A 23,513-nucleotide genomic window follows, 5' to 3' on the forward strand; every position below is an offset into this window, starting at 1 on the left:
GCACTACAATTTTCCAGGGCTATCAGACGCCGTTTGAATTTTGACGATCAGCCCAGTAGTTTGGGAGACAGGGGGGGGGGGGGCTCTGTAGACTGTAGAGCCCCCCCCCCCGTCACTCGCGTTATGGAAAATACCTTAGTCATGCGCGGGTGCCTGTCTTAGTCAATACCTGTCTACATCCACCTCCGTGCTGGCGTCAGCCGACTGTCTGCCTATCTGTTCTCTGCTCTGCTAATCTGAGCTCTATCGTTCCACCCTAGTCCCGACGCTGACAGCGTGGGAACAGGGGCCGCGCAGGCTGGTGTTGGTGCCGGGAGCACCCAAAACGGCTGATTACTTGCATACATATTAATTACATGTCTACTCGTATACGTTTTCGAATCACCGTGACATTTTACATCAACCAGCTGCAGTAATGGTATGTGGTACTTCATACCTGTTTCATGTGCGGTAATTAATGTCGTTATATAATGGGCTTTTTCCGTACATCAAAACGACGCTTAGTTTCGGGGTACAAAACATTACGGCCGGTAGCAACCCTCCCCGAACATCACCCCTTGCGCCTACCACCCAACCACCCACCCGTCCGTCACCACCCCCGTCGCCGCCCGGCCGGCCCGTTGGTCCCAGCCGACCGGTGTGGCGCTGCAGTCCCGTCCATTATCCCTCGTCCGCCGTCCCGCCAACTCAGCTGGTTGTCTCTTGTCTCTGCCTGTCTCCCGTCTCCGATCTCTGTCCTAGTAGCCATCGACGGGTCCTGCTCCAGACTGAGCTGAGCGTGGGAAAACGGTGTGGGCACGCAGCATGACGATTTATTTTTGCTTTGGCACCACAAAAGCATCTGATTAGTTGTATGCATGCTTGTGCTTTTTCGAATCGCCGTGATATTCTCTATCCACCAGTGTTGGTCCCATCTCGATCCGACCTGTGGCTTTCAAGTTGCTTATTGATGTCCGACAACATTCCATCTCCCTCCCCCCCCCCCTCCCAACTCCCTCGCTTCAAGATCGGACATCGGAACCGGCCCCGCGTCCGCCGCGCCGTCCGGAAATACCCTGATTTGTTTCGGACGCTGCACTGGTGCATGTATAGAATGGATGTTTGTACTTTTTTTAATTGCTGTGCTATTCTGAATCCGTCAGTTTTTGTCCCATTCCGCTACGACGTCTGGTTCTCAACGTAGTTCTGGCAGGTCAGAACCCAGTCACCGGCCCCTCCCTTACCCCACTCTCGCGTCCGGGACTCTCTCACGCCCGGAGCCGCTGGCTTCGCGGCCGCCAGCGGGAATTCACCTGCACCGCGCGCGCGTCACATGAGCTGCCGTCTGACTTCCGCCGGCTGGGATCCGATGGAAGCACGCGGGATCACAACGCGTTTTTAGTTGTCAGTTTTCGGACCTCGATTGTGGGGGGAGGACGTGTGCGCGGTGCGGAACAGCTTGCTTGCTTTTGCGATTTTGTGTTCGAGTTCTTTCCTCGCCGCGCAGTTTGCTTGGTTTTACGTTTGAGACGGATCGAAGATGGAGCTCATACCGAGCATAGCCAAAAACAGAGTAAAACACGGCGGGTTCCTGTACGTTCACGACTACGTCCGAGGCGATCGCACGTACTACAAGTGTAGTCTCAGAAAGAGGTCACATTGCAAAGGTCGGGGAATTCTCAGTGAAGGCAATTTCGTGGTGACTAAGGATCATAATCATGCATCTCGGCTGCAGAACTCAGCAAAGCGCGCCAAGAGATGAAAGAAATGGCGGCCACGACCACTGAAAGCACTGCAGCCATTCAAAGAGCGGTGGAAACCGGTTTGTCTCCTGCCACAAAAGCGAAGTTGCCAAAGGACGCTGACATACGCCGAAACATTCGACGGTATCTCAAGCAGGCCAGGGAATGCCCGGACCAGCCTGCGAGTGCCGATGACCTTGTCCTGCCTGATCGGTACAAAACCGTACTCATCGATGGTCAGATGCCAGAGCCATTTCTCATCTATGACAGTGCAGAGGATCAGGCATACGATGGGAAGCGCATGCTTATGTTCTCGAGCAAATTGAAATGGGGTTTGAACCACCTAGCTCGTCAAGCCCACTGGGCCGCGGACGGCACATTTGATGTCGCACCGTCGCTGTTCCAACAGCTCTACACCGTCCACGGCACTGTCCTTGGTCAGACTATGCCACTGATGTACGCCCTTATGGGCGAAAAAAGTGAGGCGGCATATACCCACTTGTTCAGGGTACTAAAAGAAAAGGCAAATGAGGAGCAACCACGCTGCACGTTCCACGGCACTGTGATGACTGATGCTGAGCGTGCCGCAATCAACGCATTTCAAGCGGTGTTCCCGATGAAGAGGACGCAGATCTGTTTCTTTCATCACTCTCAGTCAGTGTGGCGGAAAACCCAAAATCTGGGCCTCGCAGGGCGGTACAACGAGGACGCCGAGTTCGCCCTTAAAGTCCGCACCCTGTCAGCCATAGCCTTTCTACCAGAGCAAGAGGTTCATGAAGGCCTTCAACTGGTAGCAGCCAGCCTGCCGGATGAAGCCCTACCCCTGGTTGACTACTCCGAAGCTACATACGTGTACATCGGACGAGATGTCGCAGGTACGTCTCGCAATCGGCTGTTTATACTTTATATTTTCGCGTGAGAGAGAGAGAGAGAGAGAGAGAGAGAGAGAGAGAGAGAGAGAGAGAGAGAGAGAGAGAGAGAGAGGGGCCCGAGGGAGGGAGGGAGCGAACGAGAGAAAAAAGAAAGAGAAAAGAGGGAGAGAGTGGGTGGGTGAGTGAGTGAGTGAGTGAAAGAGTGATATACTGGAATGGGATTTGCCAGATTTGCCTATGGTAATCAAATAAAGTTGAATCATGCGGGCGCCATTCAGGTTATTTAGACAAATATAACGAGCTTGCGACGAATGTGAAGAAATTTCAATCAAATATTTTACGAATAAACCTCATTTACGTGCTCTGGTGTAACATTTTTGACCGTGGTCAATTTTGTTACACCAGTTATTACAACACCTCTCTGGCCAGTGTATTTGAATAGCCCAGGCATGCAGTAACATTTTTGACCGTGGTCAATTTTGTTACACCAGTTATTACAACACCTCTCCGGCCAGTGTATTTGAATAGCCCAGGCATGCAGTAACAGTGCGTGCTAAATTTTCCTGACGATCTTCGTCATTACTTTTTCGTCTTGTTGTAGGAGGGAATGTCCGATACCGATATAATCCATCTCTGGCCATATTTGTTTCCCAGGACGCTGGAGGAGACCTTTGTTCCCGATACAGGAGTGGTGTCAGTTCGGACGCGTCCACAACGACCTCGAGAGGACCAACAATAACGTGGAAGGATGGCACCGGCGCTTTTCGTCGATGCTGCAGTGCTCTCACCCATCCGTGTTCCGCCTCGTGGAGGAACTCCAAGCTGAGGAGGCCAACAGTCGGACAGAGGCGGAGAAGCTCCTCCGAGGCGCAGCGCCCGCTCGCCGCCGCCCCCAGTGGGTGATCGTGTCCGACAACATAAAGAAGCTGGTGACGCGTCGTGTCAATGGGGAGGTTACGATACCGGAGTTTCTTCGTGGCATCGCTCACAACTTCACGCTGTTAGTGGTAAGACGCAAACAAATGTGTAAAGGACACCAAGACAGTGGCAGCTAAGAAAGACCACTAAATGTTTCCGACAAAGAGCTGTGACATTTAGCCGAGGAGCTAGAACTTGTTTGACCAATGTGTAAAAGCCTGTGATGATTTCAAAATACATTCCTGTTTAATTGCGAAAGCGTGTGCCTTATCAGAACACATTTCCCGTTACATTTCCTTTTGACTCGTAGAAGGAAAGAGTCAAAGCAAGGTGAAACCGCCGTCGGCGATTAGAAATTCAAGTCTTGAAACGTCGCAAGGCGGTTATCTGAAAATAAAACATCGCATACTGCATACGTCTACATTTTAATACTGACTAGTGACTGGCATATCAATTTTACATGTCAATCGACCAGGATCTTGGCTCGCTTCGCGTCGCGATCTATACGCTATTATAGCCCGCGCCCCGGCGGGGAGAGGGGAGTGCGGACCCTTCCCCCTGTTCTTTCGCAGATATCTCAGCGCCGCCATTTTGGCACACCTGTTGATACATCTTTTCCGTACATGTGAAAGTTTCAGACCCAGGTTGCCCGAGGTCAGGTCATCAAGTCACGTCAGGTGCTCACCTCAGAAAAGGTTTGAATGCTCGTCAGACTCGTCGCTACACCGACCGGGATCGCTTTGAAACTTTCAGCAATTGATATGAGGAACAGTAGGCATGCATAAAATGTATATCTCTGGAATTTTATATCGGTGACCTAGGGTCTGAAAAAAATTGCGGCCTCTCCATGATAAGTCGATGGGAGAAAATTGAAAGGCCCGTCTTTTGGACGAACACTATTCTAAACAATTAAACAGGCGCACTGGGGGGCACATTCTGCTCCCCCTGTTTTTTCGCAAAAAAAACTCAAAAACGACCACGCGCAGCGTTGCCAAATTGGGGGTACCTGCGCCCAAATCAATCATTCATCTTGTGTGCAAATGTTTACTTCTAAAGTCATAAGGTCGGGTCACCAGGCCAAGTCAAAGTCAGATGTGCACCCCGAGACCGGCTTCAAAATTCAAGATCGTCCTGTGCGCACAGTGGTAGTCCGAATGTTTTGATACTTTCAGGATGAGATATGGGAATAGATACCTAAAGAATGAACATTTTTTTATTTTCTATTGTGGTGACCTTGGCATAGGTCAACTTTCGACCCGACTCAGTATATGCCCTTAGGGGATTATTACTCTTCTGCCCAAAACATTTAACTGAAAGTGGCATACGAACCAGTATAACGCCTTTTGGGGCGACTAACGGAGCGAGCGAGAGGGTGGGTCTTGTACGTGCAAAATTGCGAGGGGGTACCTCCAACTGACTTGTGCACGGCACCCTACTAACCGGTCTCTAGCGATGTGCCACATTTGAGCGCAATCGGCCTAGCCGTTCTCGAGATCTGGAAGCGGCACCCTGCACGTGCGCACGTGCGAAATGGGTCCCAACTGACTTTTGCACGGCACCCTACTAACCGATCCCTAACTATACACCAAATTTCAGCGCAATCGGTTCAGCCGTTCTCGAGATCTGGAATCGACCCCTGCACGTGCGCACGTGCAGCAGCACCCCCACTGTGGCACATGGATATGCATTGCCTAGCGGGTGCCCAGATAACCCATTCCAGATAACCCATTTCAATATGCTTCCACTAGGTACTTATTTGAAGCTATTTGTCTTGGTTTGGGTGCCAGGACAGCTAAAGCGAAGCCTTGCACGTTTGACCAAAAATGGCGAAAATTTTGCATTGATGAAGTCATTTGACCTTCAAAATATTGACCAAGGTCACGAAATTTTTACCTTAAATAGTTCTTATGTGAGCCTACCCACCCTCCATGTTTCGGGTTTTAATCTGTTCCGGAAGCCGAGATAGCAGAGGGCAGAATATCCCCGCTCCACAGCGCGTAATTATCAGAACCTCTCAAGCGCGCATGTCAAACATCGAGTTACAGATAAACTCAACACTCTGAATCGGAAAAGTTTGCCCAGTGACCCCTCTTTATGTCCCAGAAGTCATCTCAGGTCATGAAAGGTCACCAGCCGTTTCTTGATAATAGCTTGTTGGAGACATGCTAGAACGATGAAAATCCCTTAGATGTATTCACGTTGATGATATAGATCGTCAGATATGGAACATGACAATTTGCAGTCACTTCATGACTTTGACATTAGGTGAAGTTTTTAAAATGACCTTTGAGGTCAAGTAATAGTTCTTCCGACGCGTCTCCACAAGAGGAACACGATGCTGGCAAAATGAATATCGTGCCTTTCTTGAGTCAAACGTTATTACCGAAAACAGTTTTCATAAAAAACGTCTATTTTTCAATATTTGCCCTCTGGAGGCTAGCTAGCCTATTCATCTTAGGTCAGATCTGGGGCTCAATCCAGAAAGAGCATTAAAGGAGCTATCGTATGCGGTTTTCGTAGCGCTGTAGCTTTTCTGGTTCCCTGGTTATGCGCATGTTTGTTGAAAATGTTGAAATGAGCAAAATTTGACATTTGATGACCTCTGGTGAGCTGACCTTTGACCTTACTTAAAAAATGAATGAAGTACTTTCGTCATGATTTGTGACATTCTTTCGATTACCGCTTCCCGCGTGTCGTTACGTATCTCAGGAGCCGTCAGCCGAGTTTGTGTTCAAACATCTCCGGGGGGGGGGGGGGGGGAATTTCGCACACCTCTCCCGTTTTTCGCAAATAGTTATCTGACGCCGTAATCATTATGTTGCCGTCAAAGTTTCAGTACCTTGCCAGAATTAAAATGCACATCTTTCCGTGAAAGAAATAAGTGAATCGGTCGATAACGTTTTAAGTTAAAGGGGTGTTAGGTCAAAAATCTCGTGGGAGCGGCGGCACGGCGCGCCACCGCCGGCCGATTCTCGCTGCCGGCGCCGCATCGCGCGACCCTGCACCGTGCGCGCGTCACATGAGCTGTCGCCTTACCGCCGGCTGAGATCCGATGGCAGAAAGCGGCTGCTTGCCGCTACTAATGGTATAGATTCGCGTCAAAATCTCGGTGAAGTCTAAGAATTGTACAGGCAATATTATGGTGAAAAAAAAACTATGAAAATTCGCCAGTAAAATTCTGAGTTACGAGTTTGTAAACACAAAATTGTGACTGAAACGCTTCCCACGTCGGCGCTTCCCGGACCAAAGTTCGTAAACAGGAAAACGTTCGTATAAAGCAAATGTTAACGAACCTTCGTCCGGTTACCCGCGTCAGCTATCCCCCGCCTCAATCGGATGGCATCTACTCTAGAGATTCTGAATACATGCTCAGAAATGTATGTTCCGTCGTATATATGTCGGCTCAGATTATGGAGGGGCAAAAATATAATTTTCCTCTCTGCCAGTTTCGTAGGAGGGGTAGCTGCCCCTTCTGCCCCCCCCCCGGAATCCGCCGCCCTTATACACCTACACCTTACTGACGTCAGGCGGCTGGCTATGCCTTTTACGAGCTTTAGCCGTTACGAACCTCAGCACACGAACTTTTTGCATACCTACGAACTTTATCCCGTACGAACTTTTTACATACGAACCTAAGCCGATACGAACTTTTTTTGTTACGAACTTAAGCCGTTTCGAACCTTAGCCCATACGAACCTTATCTGATACGAACCTTCGCTTACGAACATTTGCTTACGAACTTTTCTCTGTACGATCATTTAATTGTACGAACCTAGGCATACGAACTTTATGCATACCAACTTTATCCTGTACGAATTTTCTACATACGAACCTTAGCTGATACGAACCCTTTCTGGTACGAACTTCAGGCATTACGAACTTTATCCCATACGAGCCTTATCTGGTACGAACCTTCGCTTACGAACTTCTCCCCATACGAACCTTACGTTTACGAACCTTCGTCCGGTTACCGCGTGAGCGTTATGTGCATTGTGTGTGTAGGGTAGGGTGGGGTAATTTGAACATGTGGGGCAATTTGAACATAGTGTGAATAACACAAAATTACGGAAAATCCATAAGTGGCATGACAATAAGACCAATGAGAGAAATTATCGTAACTAAAAGGGCTATCATATGAATGGGGTTTAAAGTTTCAGGGAATGAAGATATTGACGCACAGTATAAAAAATCAATTTCGCAGGGAAAAACGCGTAACACGTCATTGCAACTTCATTGCAGCGCAAAATCATCTTGCATTGCTAGCGCCTAATACACAACGGCTTTTGTTGTACAATGACCAAATCAGTGCCTTCAATCCAAGAAATTTGCTTTTGAACACTGTTTTTAAAAATGGCAAAATAATTCTTAGCGTGGGGTAATTTGAACATAGCGTGAGAATTTCAATGAAGACAGGGATAGCTCCGAAAAAAACAACGCTCTCAGTTTTTTTTTGCCAATATTTTCGACCCAAAGCAGTAGCAGATAAGTGATGCCAGTTTTAGAAAATTTACGTCTAATATCCGTCTAATGTCCGGCATTTTCGTCGATTTTCCGTCCAAAAATGTTAAAGTCAACTATTTGTCCAAATATGTCCGAAAATTATGCAGCTATCAACACTCAAAACCGTCATTTATATTGCTTATCATGTAGTTTTACCAGCCGAAAAGTGTTACTTATATTGAGAGCTTAGCAAGCTTTCCATTCGCCAATCAATGCTACGCACGATTAATTGATAAAACTGCTAAGTGTGGCAGCCCATTGTCCGATGTTGTCTAGACTACTATACCTTTGTGCAATCAATTCCGAATTGGACATTATAAAGAATCTGAACTCCGAATGTCCAGGTTCCGATTGGCATCACTAGAACGGATGAAGTAAGGTTTGGGAGAGTTTTTATCGAACGGAGATGATAGGTGTTCTGTTAATTGAAGAGAGGCGAATTCTGTCAACTGACCGGTGTGCAGCGTGCAGATATTGATACTCTGCAACTGTTATTTTTGTTGTTGTGTTGATTTTTCAAATGAAGGTATGTTTAAAATTGCTCTGCCTATTCGTTTATGGGTCAAACAACATTGGTGCTGGCGAGACTATCGTTTTTATGGCAGGTAAAGGCAGTATGTTCAAATTACCCCACGGTGGGGCAATTTGAACACACCGCGACTTGGTGGAGAAGTGATGCTATGCTATTCAAGGTATGCTCGGCTCGTCCAAAAATGAGGCCTGCATGGTGAAAGCAAGTGACACATGCGCTACTGAAACAGTTTTTCTTCATCTAGGGTTGAGCTGGAATTTGGTACAACGGAGAAGACTTAAAAATATGTTCAAATTACCCCACACTACCCTATGACGTGCTTTTTGTCTTGTGTCGGGTAAAATAAAAATAAGGAGAGTGAAAAAAGAGCTACAGCGCTGCGAAAAAGGGCATTCGATAGCCCTTTTACAGGCCTTTCCGGGTAATGTTCTGATATTTGACCTCAGGTCAACAGTTTAGCCTAGAGGGCAAAAACTCCAAAAATAGCCGCTTTTAAGGAAAATGTTTGTCTTCAATAACTTTCGACTCAAGAGAGACACATTACTTTTGCCAGCATCGTGTTCCTCTCGTTGAGACGCGTCGTATGAACTATAATTTGACCTTGAAGGGTCAAAAATTTGACCTTTGGTCAAGGTCATGACCTGACCGAAAAAGGTCATGCTGCATATCAGTCGATCCGTATCGTCGAGCCAAACACATCTAAGGCGTTTTAATTGCTCTAGCTTGCCTCTATCAGAAGTTATGAGCGAAAAACTGTTAGATACCATTTGTGACCTGAGATGATCTCGGGGACATAACAAGGGGTCACAGGTGCCATTTTCCGGTTCAGCGTGTCATGTTTACTCGTAATTCAGTGTTTAAAAATGTTTAGAATGGCGTTCGTCTAAAAGAGGCGCTTTTCAATTTTCTCCCATTGACTTATAATCCGCGACCCGTTGGGGGGGAGCCCAAAGGGCCCCCCTGTGGTTTTTCACAGATAACTGAGAAACGGCTGCAAATTTCAAACAAAGTTTGAAACTTCGAGTTCAAACTTTCAGTACCTCTCGGGGCATCAATTTTACACAAATCCTGAAAAAAAATGAGGTCCCAGGTCATCTCAGGTCACGAGCTATAGAGGTCCAACTGAGGTCATGTTCGGCGATTTTTCGTCGAAAAAATTGTTCACGGAGAAAAATCGCAGAAAATCAGAGATTCAATCTAGAAACTTTAAAATTATACCGTTGCTATAAAAAAGCATGGCAAGTAAAATGGCTATCTCAAAATTTCCAAAATATAAAAACCCTAGATCTAGGGATTTTCTAACTCAAAAATTAGATTTCTTGAGATATTTTTGAATTTTGAGGAAATTTTCAAAAAACCGGAACAGATGTCAGAGAACCCCTTACAAGCCTCACACATACCAAAAATTAACAAAATATCTTTAAAACTGCCAGAGATATCCATTTGAATGACTGAAAACGTAGCGACTGTTCTTATGACGTCACAATATTTTTGATATTTGTGCTTGAAATCAGTCAGGAGTAATTTTTATGATACTTATCAACCTCTTCCTGACTGAATATGATCCTTTTCGTGAATAATGTCACTTTTACGCAAAAAAATGTTTTTCGTTGAAAACCGGTACAATTTGACCTTATTTGACCTTCCTGTGACGTCATAGATCCAAGAAAAAATGGTCAAGGAGGTTTCTGTGGCTGCATATATATGACATGTCTTCATAAAGACTCGAATATTCACAATTTAACAAGCCTTTCCTTACGATTCACGAGTGTTTTCTGATTGGTCGAGGCTGACCTCTGTTGTGACGTCACAGGTCATTATCCACTCAGGTGACTATCCATATGCCAGATCTATCATTTACATCATATCCAGACTCATTTTGGAAACCTAGATTTCATTTTTATGACCGACATCTTGTCATTGTAAATTGGAATGATTTGACCTTGTTTGACCTCCCTGTGACGTCACAGGTCAAATATTAAGGTCTCGACATCTTATCCTGTGCACCTCAATAGGCTCTTTCGAATGCCGTTTGAATTTTTCGATCCGGCTATTGGTTACGGATATACGACGGGGGGCCTTTGCCCCCCCCCCCCCCCAACAGGACATGGAACCTGCCAGACCTCTAGGGGCGCGGGATAATGGAGAGGTCGAAAAATTGATGTGACCCTAGGTCATGGATGTCAAAATTTTGAGATATACATTTTGAGCATATTGTTACATTTATCAATCGCTGAAAGTTTCAACGCGATCGGTCACTCGGTATAGCTATGGCAGGCATTGGAACTTTTTAGGAGGTGAGGTCACTTGAAGTGACCTGGTGACCTGACCTTGGGCGATCTTGGGCTAAAATTTTCACAAATATTCGCGAAAAAACGCAGGGGGGTGTTCAACCCCCCCCCCCCAGCAGGGCGCGGGTTAATAAAGCCACATGGGAGTTTCGCAGCCCGCAGTGACGTCTTACCCATAGAAATGTGGCATCTAACCTGCTCCCAATGAACCACACTGGAGCAGCGGTCTGCAGCAGTTGGACTTTCCACAACAGAGAAAGTTCAGGGCATAGATTCAGGACTATCAAGAGCGCCTACACCATCAACCATGCACCTCAGAGAAATGTTCCCGGCAAAGCAGGCAATAGGCATGCTCGACTGTTAAATCGGCATAACAGACATGACAGGAGGGTGATCGTGGATGGATATGTTGGCTTGGCTATCACTGACTGTGACAGCTTTGCGGTGTGCGCTGGTCACTTTCAGGGGCTCCACAACGGTCTCAGGATTGGTGGTGGGGGGGGGGGGGGGGGGGGGAGGTGTCCAACACTAAACCACACACCCGTATATATTAGGCTGCATTACGGAAGCCAAATTATTTAGGGGTTTGGAGTCCGGACCCCCGCGACACAACCGGTGGCGGAGCCCCTGGTCACTTTTACTGGAATAAATCAAGCAATGAGTAATCTGCTGGCCTAACCACTTGTATTGCAAGGGGAACGGAACGTGTCGCTGGGATACATTTGTTAATAAAAATAATTGACTCGGTTAATAAAGTCACCGCTTAATAAATCTAAAACCACGTGTCACCAAGGTGGATTTATTAAGCGGATTCTACTGTAGCCCGCGCCCCGCTGGGAGTCCTGGATTTCCACGCCCTGCTGGGGGGGAGGGGGGGGGGGGCGGGGGGTTGTTGACACGCGGTAAGCGGCATTCAAAAGAACGTCAAAAACCATGACGAAAATACTTCGGTCATTTTTTTAGGTCAGGTCAAAGGTCAGGTCACCAGAGGTCATCAAAGGTCAAATTTTGCTATTTCAACACTTTTCAAAACTGTGTGGGACAGATTCCCTTCTTCCATATTATGATAAAGAGAGTACACGTTCAAGCTACGTTACATTGAAATAGCCCGACACTTCCCCTCGTGTCGGCACCGTCCACCGACCCAGTAGGTCAGCGGACCGGTCCTCTATCCCTCGCCCGCACATGCCATTTTCCCATCCTAGAACGCACATGGGGGGGGGGGGTGGTTGCCACCCCCCCCCCCGCGCCATTTCGTTCCTGTTGGAGATAGAGCTTAGCGGTAAAGACCAAAAAGATTCTTTGGGAAGAGACGAATCCAATGATACCCAGTTTTACCTTCTCAGGTCAGTCATTGACCTTCCAGGTCAGGTCAAACTAAAAAATGTTGCTGTTTTAGGTCACCGTTGGATATCAAGCGCGCTGCTTGTCATATACCGATGACGATGCCGTTTTCTGGTGCCAAGCCAGCTAGAACCTCTTTGTCACACTACCCGACCAGGTTTTTGCAGCTGAGGTCATCTCAGGTCAAGTTAGGTCAAGGTCAATAATATGTGTTTGTATGTCTGTGTGTGTCTGTGTGTATACTGATGTGTGCACCGATTGTTTATGTGTCCATATTACATGAAATCATGATCTGAGAAGCTTTTACCAAAAACGTAGTTAAAAAATTTCAAAAAAAGTAAATTCAGCTTGCCTAAAACGCAATTATCTTAGATGACCTAGGTTGACCTTGACCCTGACCTTGACCTCTGTACATCGTCGAACAACATGTTTCATGATAGGTGGGAGGTAGGATTGGCATAAAAGGCCGAAATCAAGGTGTTAAAAGCTCACAAGGCCCATAGCCAACGCAAGATGTTGAGAATTGGCCATTTGGGTCATGACATGACCTGAAAAACAAGGTCATATCTCCGAAACCAAAAACCACAGAAACTTGAAATTTTCAGTGGACATCAAGAAAGGATAGAGGAGCAGCTATACGAAAAATCAGCCTTTTAGCTCTAAAAATGTTGAGTGCAGAGCAGAAAGACTACCTGGGGGGGGGGGTGTGGCAACCACCCCCCCCCCCCCATGTGCGGGCGAGGGCTATTGCGCAACCGCCTTGCATATAACGCAGACGCACTGGCGAACCTCATCCAGTGAACCAGTCGATCATAGTTGCAATACAAGTCTCGGCCCGCAGTCGTCTCTCAATCCGCGCCTCCGCGACAACTGCCAACGGACACCTCGGGAACCAATAGAGCTACAACGCCGCGGAAAAGCGCAATCGATAGCTCTGTTAACGCTCTTTCGCTAACATGCCCTCATATTTGACCTCAGGTCAACGGTTTAGCCTCCAGAGGGCAAAAACTCGAAAAATAGCCGCTTTTTAGGAAAATGGTTTTCTTCAATAGCTTTTGACTCAAGAGACACAATACTACTTTTGCCAGCATCGTGTTCCTCTCGTCGAGACGTGTCGAATGAACTATAATTTGACCTTGAAAGGTCAACTTCAAAATTTGATCTTTGGTCAAGGTCATGAACTGACCGGAAAAGGTCATGCTGCATATCAGTCGATCCGTATCGTCGAGCCAAACACATCTAAGGCGTTTTCATCGCTCTAGCTTGCCTCTATCAGAAGTTATGACCGAAAAACTGTCGTGATGCCAGTTTGTCGCTCAAAAGATGCCATTCGTGACCTGAGATGACCTCGGGACATAAAGAGGGCTCACATGTGCCATTTTCCGGTTCAGCGTGTCATGTTTACTCGTAGTTCAGTGTTTGAAAATGTTTAGAATGGCGTTCGTCTATAAAAGGCGCTTTTCAATTTTCTCCCATTGCGACTTATACCTAATGGAGAGGTCGAAAAATTGACCTGAACTTAGGTCATCGATATCGAAATTTCGAGATACACATTTTGTGAATATTGTTACATTTATCAATCGCTGAAAGTTTGAACGTGATCGGTCACTCGGTATAGCTATGGCAGGCATTGAAACTTTTTAGGAGATGAGGTCACTTGAAGTGACCTGTGACCTGACCTTGGGTGACCTTGGGCTAAAATTTTCACAGCATGGGCGAAAACGATGCATAATAAGATGTGCCAAAAACCGTTTTTGAGATATTCGGAAAACACCGCACGGGGAGGGGGTATTCAAACACCCCCCTAGCAGGACGCGGGATAATGACGAGGTAAATTATAGAATGACTGACCACCTAGACAGGCGCGAGCTAGCTTGGCCGTGAACGACGGCGGCAGAAGAGCGGTTATTTTCCACCCATGAGGTACGAGGCAGTGCAGTTTGGCCAGATCTCCCTTGGTGTTATAGGCATTCGACTGTATCCACCGTGGAGCAAAAGTGACGTCACCAATTACTCATGGCAGTGCCATCTAGTGGGTGCTAAATAAACTGAAGCTTTCAAACCATTTTGGATGTTGCGTCCTTGGATGTTCCGTACTTGGATGTTGCGTACTTTGGACGCTGCGTACTTTGGACGCTGCGTACTTTGGATGCTGCGTACTTTGGATGTTGCGGGTTTGGATGTTGTGGGTTTTGGAGGTTACGTACTTGGATGTTGCGTACTTTGGATGATGCGTCCTTGGATGTAACGTTCTTGGACGATACGTTTTTGGATGTTGCGGTTTTGGATGTTGCGGTTTTGGACGTTGTGAATGCTCCCTATATACCCGATTTTGGACGTATTTTGGATGTTGCGTACCTTGGACGCTGCGGTTTTGGATGTTGCGTACTTTGGATGTTGCGGTTTTGGACGTTGTGGTTTTGGAGGTTACGTACTTTGGATGTTGCGTACTTTGGATGCTGTGTCCTTGGATGTTGCGTTTTTGGATGATACGTTTTTGGATGTTGCGGTTTTGGATGTTTCGGTTTTGGACGTTGTGAATGCTCCCCATATACCCGATTTTGGACGTATTTTGGACGTTGCGTACTTTGGACGCTGCGGTTTTGGATGTTGCGTACTTTGGATGCTGCGGTTTTGGATGCTTTGATACGGACCCCCCCTGGGCTACAGAGTGGGTGGCGCGGTGGAGTCTGCCCGCTGCTAACATCTACCGGCGCGGCGGGCAGGATCCAATGTCGCGTGTAGTCACCAGGGCGATTGGAGTCGGTGGGCCTGGACCTCCAGTTTGGATGCCCGTTCGAGTCCACATGGACAGCGTACGGATACCTCAGTGCCTGTCTGCACCTGTGTCTTGGAGAGATCGTGTGTGCCCTGCGGCGTCAGAGGAGGCCCCCACGTGCTCACGGGGTGGGACAGTTGCGACCCGCGGGGCGGGGCGGGGCGGGGCGGCTGCTGCTGGCCCCGTACACTGTTCTGTTGAGTGCCTGGCGCGGCTGGCGACGCTGCGTGATCTCACGGCCGGCTCTGTCGCCGCTGACCCAGTATTAAGTTGCTAGGGAGCGTGTGCTGCTCGCGCCTGTTGGCCGGCTGTGTCCGGTGCTATGAGAAATACAATTTATGTAACTAATAAAACTATGTTACTGTTCCTTTCTTTTGATTGAAGCCAGATGTACCGAGGTGCTGGAGGCACACAAAACGAGCTGTTTCGCGGCCGCACGCAGCTCCTGATTTACCTACGACAAAAATTAACAAACAAAATCAAACGTCATCGCTGGAATGCATTTGTAGTTTAGAAGGCATACAAAGGATTTCAAATTGATAACAGAATTGTGCCGTAAAATGCCATTGCTAACGCGCGGCTAAAACACGTTCTCTACCGGTAAACAGTGGCGGATCCAGGGGGGGGCAAAATGGGCATTTGCCCCCCCCCCCAAACGGCATGGTTTTAACATTACGCCTATGGACGATGCATGGAAAGAATCGATAAATTTTTATGGTTTGCCCCCCCCCCCCCAAAAAAAAACTCTGAGCTGGATCCGCCTCTGCCGGTAAATGTCGGAAAAGACGAAGTCTGGCGAAAAGTGCCTCGGCCAAGAACTTAAGGCCCTGGAAACGCCTCTGCGCATGTAAGAAACTCCCGGTGCCCTCCCCGTTCCGCCGCCTATGCCGCGGGAATTGATAACCCCTGAATCTGAATGTCGATGAAACTGATCGATATTCGGAGCGAATGTGCATTCAAGGTCATCGATATTCGCAGCGCGCATGCGCGCCGCCAACCTGAATGTCGATGAAACTGATCGATATTCGGAACGCGAATGTGAATGTGCATTCAAGGTCATCGATATTCGTAGTGCGCATGCGCGCAGCGAATATCGATGAAAACGATCGACATTCGGGGCGAATCTGAATGTGCATTCAAGGTCATCGATATTCGTAGTGCGCATGCGCGCAGCGAATGTGAATGTGCATTCAAGGTCATCGATATTCGCAGTGCGCATGCGCGCCGCCAATCTGAATGTCGATGAAACTGATCGATATTCGGAACGAATGTGAATGTGCATTCAAGGTCATCGATATTCGCAGTGCGCATGCGCGCCGCGAATATCGATGAAAATGATCGATATTCGGGACGAATCTGAATCTCGATGAAAATGATCGATATTCGGAACGAATCTGAATGTGAATCTGAATGTGAATATGATGCAACTATACGCGCATCCATTTATCCCGGTCGCAACCCCCGCAGCTTTATGGTGTTCAAGAAATTTCTTCCCTTTACTTGCAGGGTGGGACCAGCGTGGTCCCTATCTCTTAACCATTACGGGAATCTGATGACGTCATCAGGATTTCGAACGTCCGTTAAATGTTTGACTAAAACGTTTTGTAGCACGCGGTGGTATATGCTGCGTTGCGCGCAACAAATGCCGCACTTTTAAATAAAGTCGCTAGGAACAGCGGAGATCCCAAAAAGTAAACAAAAGTAAAAGTCTAATATCTTGAAAACCGGTGAATATTTTTCGGTGAAATTTGGTAGATATTCGTTTTCGCTCTTTCTGAACCGAGCGACATCACTTTCATGCCAATTCATAAACTTTTTTGAAGGTGGGAGGGTCCCTTTAAAGGCTGAGATACTGAGACTCATTCGACTTCGACCATCTTCGTTCAAGGAATCTGAGGTGGGATTGTTCATGTCTATTTTTGTAACAAGCTCAGGTAATGGTAATACTTAACATAAACCATGTGTTTCAGTTTGTCTTAACTTCTCCCCTTCTTGATTATACCTTCACTTCTACCTAGGCTAAGAAAGTGATATCCAAGGGTAGCTGCTTTCACATTAGTGCCTAGCCTTCTGGTGGGTTCAGATTGTTTTCTTGCATTTAGTTATGATATGTTCTTGGGTTTCCCTTGTTAAAATTAGGCAAATGTGAATATTAATATTTATATAGGTATGCATCATTATGCTTGAGCAATGGCAATGTAGGCTACCTGCCTATTAAGTAGATACAAGATTGCATGGGGATTCATTAAGCAGGCGTCTCACGAGATGCCAGATCTGAAACATAATCTAACCTGACCTAACCTTACCTACTAGCCTACAACCTACAAGCCTAACACCTACAACCTACAACCTACATTGCTATCGTAGACAGATCTGGCATCTCGTGAGGCGCCTGCTTAATGATTAGGTACCATTGCATGTTGGTCATGTGCAGGTGTTTCACTTTGATATGTGCTGCATTTCAACAATCTCTGCCCATTATGCTAAAAAGAAACTGATATAATGCAGTAGCTTCATTAAAAATTTGGAACCATAGCTAAGTTCCAACTTTGTTCTGCGACCTTTTCAAAATTTTAGTCTGCGAACTTAGATCCCCAAACCACTTTTCTGACACTGGCCGCAGGTGATGGTTGTCTTCCTGCGGCTGCGAATGGAGCAGGCGACACACTCAGCAGGACTCTGGGTGGACGGCTGGTCTCTGGCGTCGTGAGGTGGCTGGCTGGCCGGAACCAGTGACGGCCATATACCTAAAAATAAAATCAATTCCAAAATTCTTCAAAAACAGCAATTTTTTCAACAAAAGTGCCCTCCCTGGTGCACGTGGCGCGTGCCATCCCCTGCTTCGCACAACATTCGATAGCCCGTTCAATTATCTACACGATGCTGTTTTCCACGTGCCGGTCGCACCCCTGATCACCAAGATATTGCACCGGGACCGGAACCGTGTCGGCCAAAATTAGCCGTTTTCGCCCGATTTCGCACGCCGATTTATACATGTAAAGTCTATGACGCGAATTTGCACTTTTTGGGCACGCGCCACGCGCTCCCTATCGACCCGATCGAGCCCAGACAGGCACAAAGGCACGTCGCGCATCCTTGATCTATGAGTTGTACAAATTTCACCGGGCTAGGTGCAACGGTCTGGCCTGTAGTCCACGCAAAGCAGCACCAAGTCGGGACCTCGGTAACGGACAGACGCACCCTCCTCAAATAGTAATATTGATTGCTAAAGACAAGAGTCACATTCTTTCCTTCTATGTTCTTATTTTAACCTATGCAGATTTATCATCATAGCATGTGATTATGGTCTGAGTGGCATGTGACTACAGTATCAGCATTTGTTTGTTTGAGATCCAAATATGGTAGGAAGCAGGCAGCAACAAAAAAAGTAAAAATTGAAGCATAAGAATTAAGAGTTACATCAAATTTCAAATTACTGCAAATCATCAATGTGAATAAATATATATATATATATATATATATATATATATATATATATATATATATATATATATATATATATATATATACCTATATATATTAGGGTGGCACTTAAAAATCAGTTTTTGATTTGTAATGCGTGCGGGTGGTTTTCTGGTTCCATTCCCGTAAAAAAATAAGGGAGGCAAATTTTTATGGGAAAATATTGATGTTTAGAGGTCGCGAATCAAGGTAAAAATTGAGATTTTGGTAGCATATTTCAATATCATTAAAATCGCTTCTGAGTTTCCTATTACGCTATAATTGGATGATAATAAGGCATTTCTTAGTCATTTTCAATTTTCATATTGTTTATTGATATTCCATGCAGCTTCGGCCACGCCAGAACGCTGGTCATGTACTCCACTACTCCAGTTCCTCCTCTTTAGTAGATTATTGGCGCCTCATTGGAGGGAGGGGTATCATGGGCAACGGGCACCCAGATCACTTTGTGTGTAGCCTGGTTAGCAATTGCAGTCGATCTTCGGGTGTCAGGTTAGCGTTTTCTGTGATCTTTTCAACGACATGGAGGAAGAACTGGCGCTAATCTTTGTCTTCCATGAGTGCCAGTCCTACATCAGCGCCATACCGCGCCTGGTGAAGTCATTCACCACCCGCAGCTCCCGGACTACACGAGCTGCGGTTTGGTAGCTGCTGTCCTCCCAGTGGCCTTGGTCATTGATGATGAGCCCCGCGTCCAGGTCGTGTATCCTTGAGAGCTTTTTGAACGATGGTGTGAGGAAGCTCGCCAACGTCTCGGTCGCGAGAGCGGCGTTCATAGTGTCCACTAAGGACTTATGGGGCGGGTCCCCTCTCCTACAAGTCTATTGCCCGCACCATGTCTTGATTGAGCCCGAGGGTCGGGGTCTAAAAGCTCCAGAGTCACCAGCCGATCACTCAATTACTACAGGTGACGGCCGAAGACCGGGACTGTCGCCTTCGACAGCTCCTTGTCGGGGTAGGTGCAGAACGAGTTCACGAAGGTCAGGTCCAGAGCCGGCGCAGTGGCAGTAGAGTCCCAGACCAGACGGCGGCGGCGGCGGCGAACTTGCACGCAACGAACAGCGCACAGCGTCTGATGACCTGGGCCTCGGCCGCCGTCAGCCGGAGCCGCTCCATGAAGAGGAAGGCATCCACGGTACGGATGGTCTTTGCCATCCACCTAACTCAGTGGATTACTCTGAGGCGGAGAAACGGATGCCGTGCTTGGAACTCCACCGAGAGCAGTTACGCAGAGCTCCAGAAGTTTTCGGTAGCCTTCCCGGAGCTAGGCATAGTCCAGCGATGGAAGCTTACCAGCAGCTTGTCCCACTCCGGAACGTCGTCGACGGCGAATGCCACCGGTGTGATCCTGTCAATGAAGCATGAACTCCCATCCGCCTTTGATCCTCTTAAACAGCCGGATGTAGAGGCCGCTCGAGATTCTACGGCAGGTGGAGAAGGCCTTCTCTAGGACCAGCTCTTACACGTGGTGCCGGCAGGCCAGCTGGAGGACGGGCCGATCCACCTTCTGCTCGATAAGGGCTAAAGTACCGTTCGCCAGCATGCTGTTCGCCGTCGTGGCGTCGAAGCAAAAGGCCGCAGTTCCGCTTCTCCAGTTCCTAGCCCCCCAGCGCTGTGAGCATGGCCTCCTGTGCTTGGATGGAGGGGAGTTTGGGAACGGCGAGGAGCTTGGCCACCCTAATCCCCCCCCCCATCACCAGGACCTAGAATCGGTCGACGCTCCTTCTCTCGCGGTTCAGGATTCGCGGTTCAGCCGGAGTCGTATCAGAAGTTCCGTGCCGCAGTTGATAACAGGCTCACGTGTTCTTCACACATTACGGTTGGGCAGTTTGGCCCGGTCGAGGCCAGTTCACTGTTGGGGACGTCCGCTCGCCCGCATGCGCTTGGGAGTGTGAGTCGACGTTTCTCTCTCATGGTCGCCATCGTCAAAGGCGTTCCATCCGTGTGCGTGCCGCAACGGCCGGGTAAGTCTGTTGCTGGCACTGGCACTATGTAGAGTCGGAAGAAGCGCCCACGGAAGAACATCCCGAAAGCACAATAAACCAGTGCAGCTCAATGCCCACTCTCGCCTCTGCTTTCCCCCGCCGGCGATAGGCTGACTCCAACTTCTTCACATTCTCTTTGACAGAAAAGGAGCATGTCTCAAGAACCGATGGAACTGTGGGGCTCGTCCTCCCTTTGGAACAGGACTGAGACCGTTCACTCCTCACGGCTCACACTCATAAGAGGATATGACCTCCACTGTGAGAAGGCACCGGTCGCAGGCCAAAAACAGGCCTGACATGGGTAAAACAGCTCAGACAGACCTCAAACAGCCCAGATCAGACCTGTCTTGGCGTGACCTGCCAGACTGCAAAGTATGACAATTTCAGTTTCACGAGCAACGCTCACCACCGGACCGCGCCGCGCACTTGTGCCGGAAGTTTGAAGTAGAGCAAATAGACGGACGCTGGTGACAAAAGGGCGCCGGAGGGCATATTGGGTCACGTGACATTCGGAACTTCTCCCCTCTCTGTGGGCCTTCTACATGCTAAATGTCACGTGTGAATTTGACGAGCCTTGATAAAATCGCCACAACAAACTTTCGAATGAGTAAAACTAATGACGTCATTCCAAAGTAGCGTGCTGATTGGCAATTCAAACCAGCTGCTCGCAAATGTGACATACCAGTCACCACCGCAACCAGTCTTCGTTCTAATGACGTCGTCATCACGTTAATTTCCGAGGCGAGAATGGATTTGTTCTGCCGCAATTGTTAGTTCGTAGAGTAAATTTAAAACCTTTCTCCGTCACCGTGCGTCACCGTGGCTGGCACGCATTTGTAGGGCTTTCCAAAGAAAAGTCAACAAGGAAACCCGGCCGGGTAAGAAGACCAAGCGAAGTCCGCACCGCATCAAGGTCCACGCCAAATCCGCACCGCACCAGGCAAAATCCGCACCGCACCACTCCAAAATCCGCACCAGCCAAACAAGCCCGCACCAACGAGATCTCGTCGAAATTGCCATACTTTGCAGTCTGGAGCGCTGTTCGGCAGCCGGCTATTTTGTGTGCAGGGTATGACGCATTCCGCGAGCCGACGTCACGGGCGATGACGTCGGCTCGCGCGCGAGCCGAGCGCCAACGACAAACTAACGGGAACCCTCGGACACCCTCGGGGCATAAACCGCGGAGTAGCGTGTTGAGCGAGCCTTATAAGGGAAATTCATATATTTTCGTTTCTCAAATGATAATCAGGATATCTCTTACCTTTTTAGGCATCATTTAGGCTTACCTAACACTTCAGTTGCCAAATATCTGCAATTTATTCAAACGAAGGCATTTTCAGTAAATATCAATGCTATAGACCGAAATCTTTTGAATAAAAACTCCAACCAATAGAAATAAAAATAACTTATTTTTTCCAACCATTTCCTCCACATTAACAACATAAAAACTCACTTTTACACGCATCATTCATAATAAAGCATACTGACACGCCGCTTTAGACGATTGCGGCGTCGAGTGGCGCGCTGCTAGCGCTCTTTTTCGATCGCAGAGACCCTGCACGCGCGCGAGCACACTACGTCACGTCCGGGGGGCACAGGTATATGAAAAATCGCAGTGACGTAACACTTTTCTCGCTTCTCATTGGTCAATAGCCCGTTGCCGGGGTAACGTGCACGTATGTGAGCGCCGGCAAGAGTACTAGCCGGCCGCCGATCAGGGCTTGGGTGACCTGGACTGGCTACGATCGACCGGAAGTGATGGGATAAGCAATTGTTATACAAATAAAGGTCAAAATACGTCGGATATGACGCTTAAAGGGACCCTCCCACCTTAACATTAGTTTTGAGTTGAGATAGCCAAGTTTGCGGCCAGGCTCAGAAACCACCATTTATCCTGGTCGCAACCCCCGCAGCTTTATGGTGTTCAAGAAATTTCTTCCCTTTACTTGCAGGGTGGGACCAGCGTGGTCCCTATCTCTTAACCATTACGGGAATCTGATGACGTCATCGGGCTTTCGAACGTCCGTTAAATGTTTGACTAAAACGTTTTGTAGCACGCGGTGGTATATGCTGCTTTGCGCGCAACAAATGCCGCACTTTCAAATAAAGTCGCTAGGAACAGCGGAGATCCCAAAAAGTAAACAAAAGTAAAAGTCTAATATCTTGAAAACCGGTGAATATTTTTCGATGAAATTTGGTAGATATTCGTTTTTGCTCTTTCTGAACCGAGCGACATCACTTTCATGCCAATTCATTAACTTTTTTGAAGGTGGGAGGGTCCCTTTAATGACCACATGTCATTCCAAATAGGTTTAAAGTAGTTTCCAAAAAGTTGATTTTTTTCCCCAAAATTGCCAACTTTGACCTCAATTCACGACCCCTAAATATCAATATTTTTCAAAATCATTTTGCACACATTATTTTTTACGGGAATGGAACCAGAAAACTACCCGCACGCCTAAAAATCGGATAACATAAAATTCACCCTATTGCTAAGTGCCACCCTAATATATATATATAATATATATTATAACAGAAACCACACTCTTGAATATTGCAGCATAGGTACAACTAATTTGGCAGAATGGCTACCTCCAACCAAAAAAATACGGGTATACCTCCAAAGTCCAAGGATGAAATTCATGCTTCCTATGTCATACTTAAAAAGCAAGAAGCCTTAGCAAAAAGCTTTATCTGAGCTAGATAAGAATAGTGTAAGTAAAATGCATATCAATATCAAGACAAGATGGGCCACAAAATGCAAAGTAACTTACCTCTACTTGTTTAAAACAAAGTGAAATCTGCATCAACTCGCGCACCCCACCAATATATGAAATTGAAAAGAAACCATGCACTGCTAGCGCCGCCAGGGGTAATTTGTCAAGGCCCCCTATATTGATATGCCCAACTTGTGCGACTTCGCGCGTATGAAAAAGAGAAATGAATGGGAAGCAATGCGGGCCTCGCTGATTTTCACATATGAAACTACTGCGTCTTTATTGTAGGATACAATTTTATCAGTCGAAGGAATTCCACCAACATAAAAAAGCAAGATTCATGCAACATTTTTCAAGTTCTTTCCATTCAT

The 23,513-nt window shown here is 47.4% G+C and overlaps 1 protein-coding gene across 1 annotated transcript in view; it reads right to left on the reverse strand.

The window, feature by feature from the left end:
* Positions 1–23,386, reverse strand: part of LOC122390695 (mitochondrial ornithine transporter 1-like) — a 76,921-nt gene extending 53,535 nt beyond the window's left edge. Inside the window, exon 1 of the mRNA XM_043383889.1 lies at positions 23,200–23,386. The gene's annotated coding sequence lies outside the window, so the exon portion shown is untranslated. The remainder of the gene's footprint in view (positions 1–23,199) is intronic.
* Between the last annotated feature and the right edge of the window lie 127 nt (positions 23,387–23,513).

The sequence above is a fragment of the Amphibalanus amphitrite genome, unplaced genomic scaffold (genome assembly GCF_019059575.1).
Source record: "Amphibalanus amphitrite isolate SeventyFive unplaced genomic scaffold, NRLGWU_Aamphi_draft 000021F_arrow, whole genome shotgun sequence".
Lineage (NCBI taxonomy): Eukaryota > Metazoa > Arthropoda > Thecostraca > Balanomorpha > Balanidae > Amphibalanus > Amphibalanus amphitrite.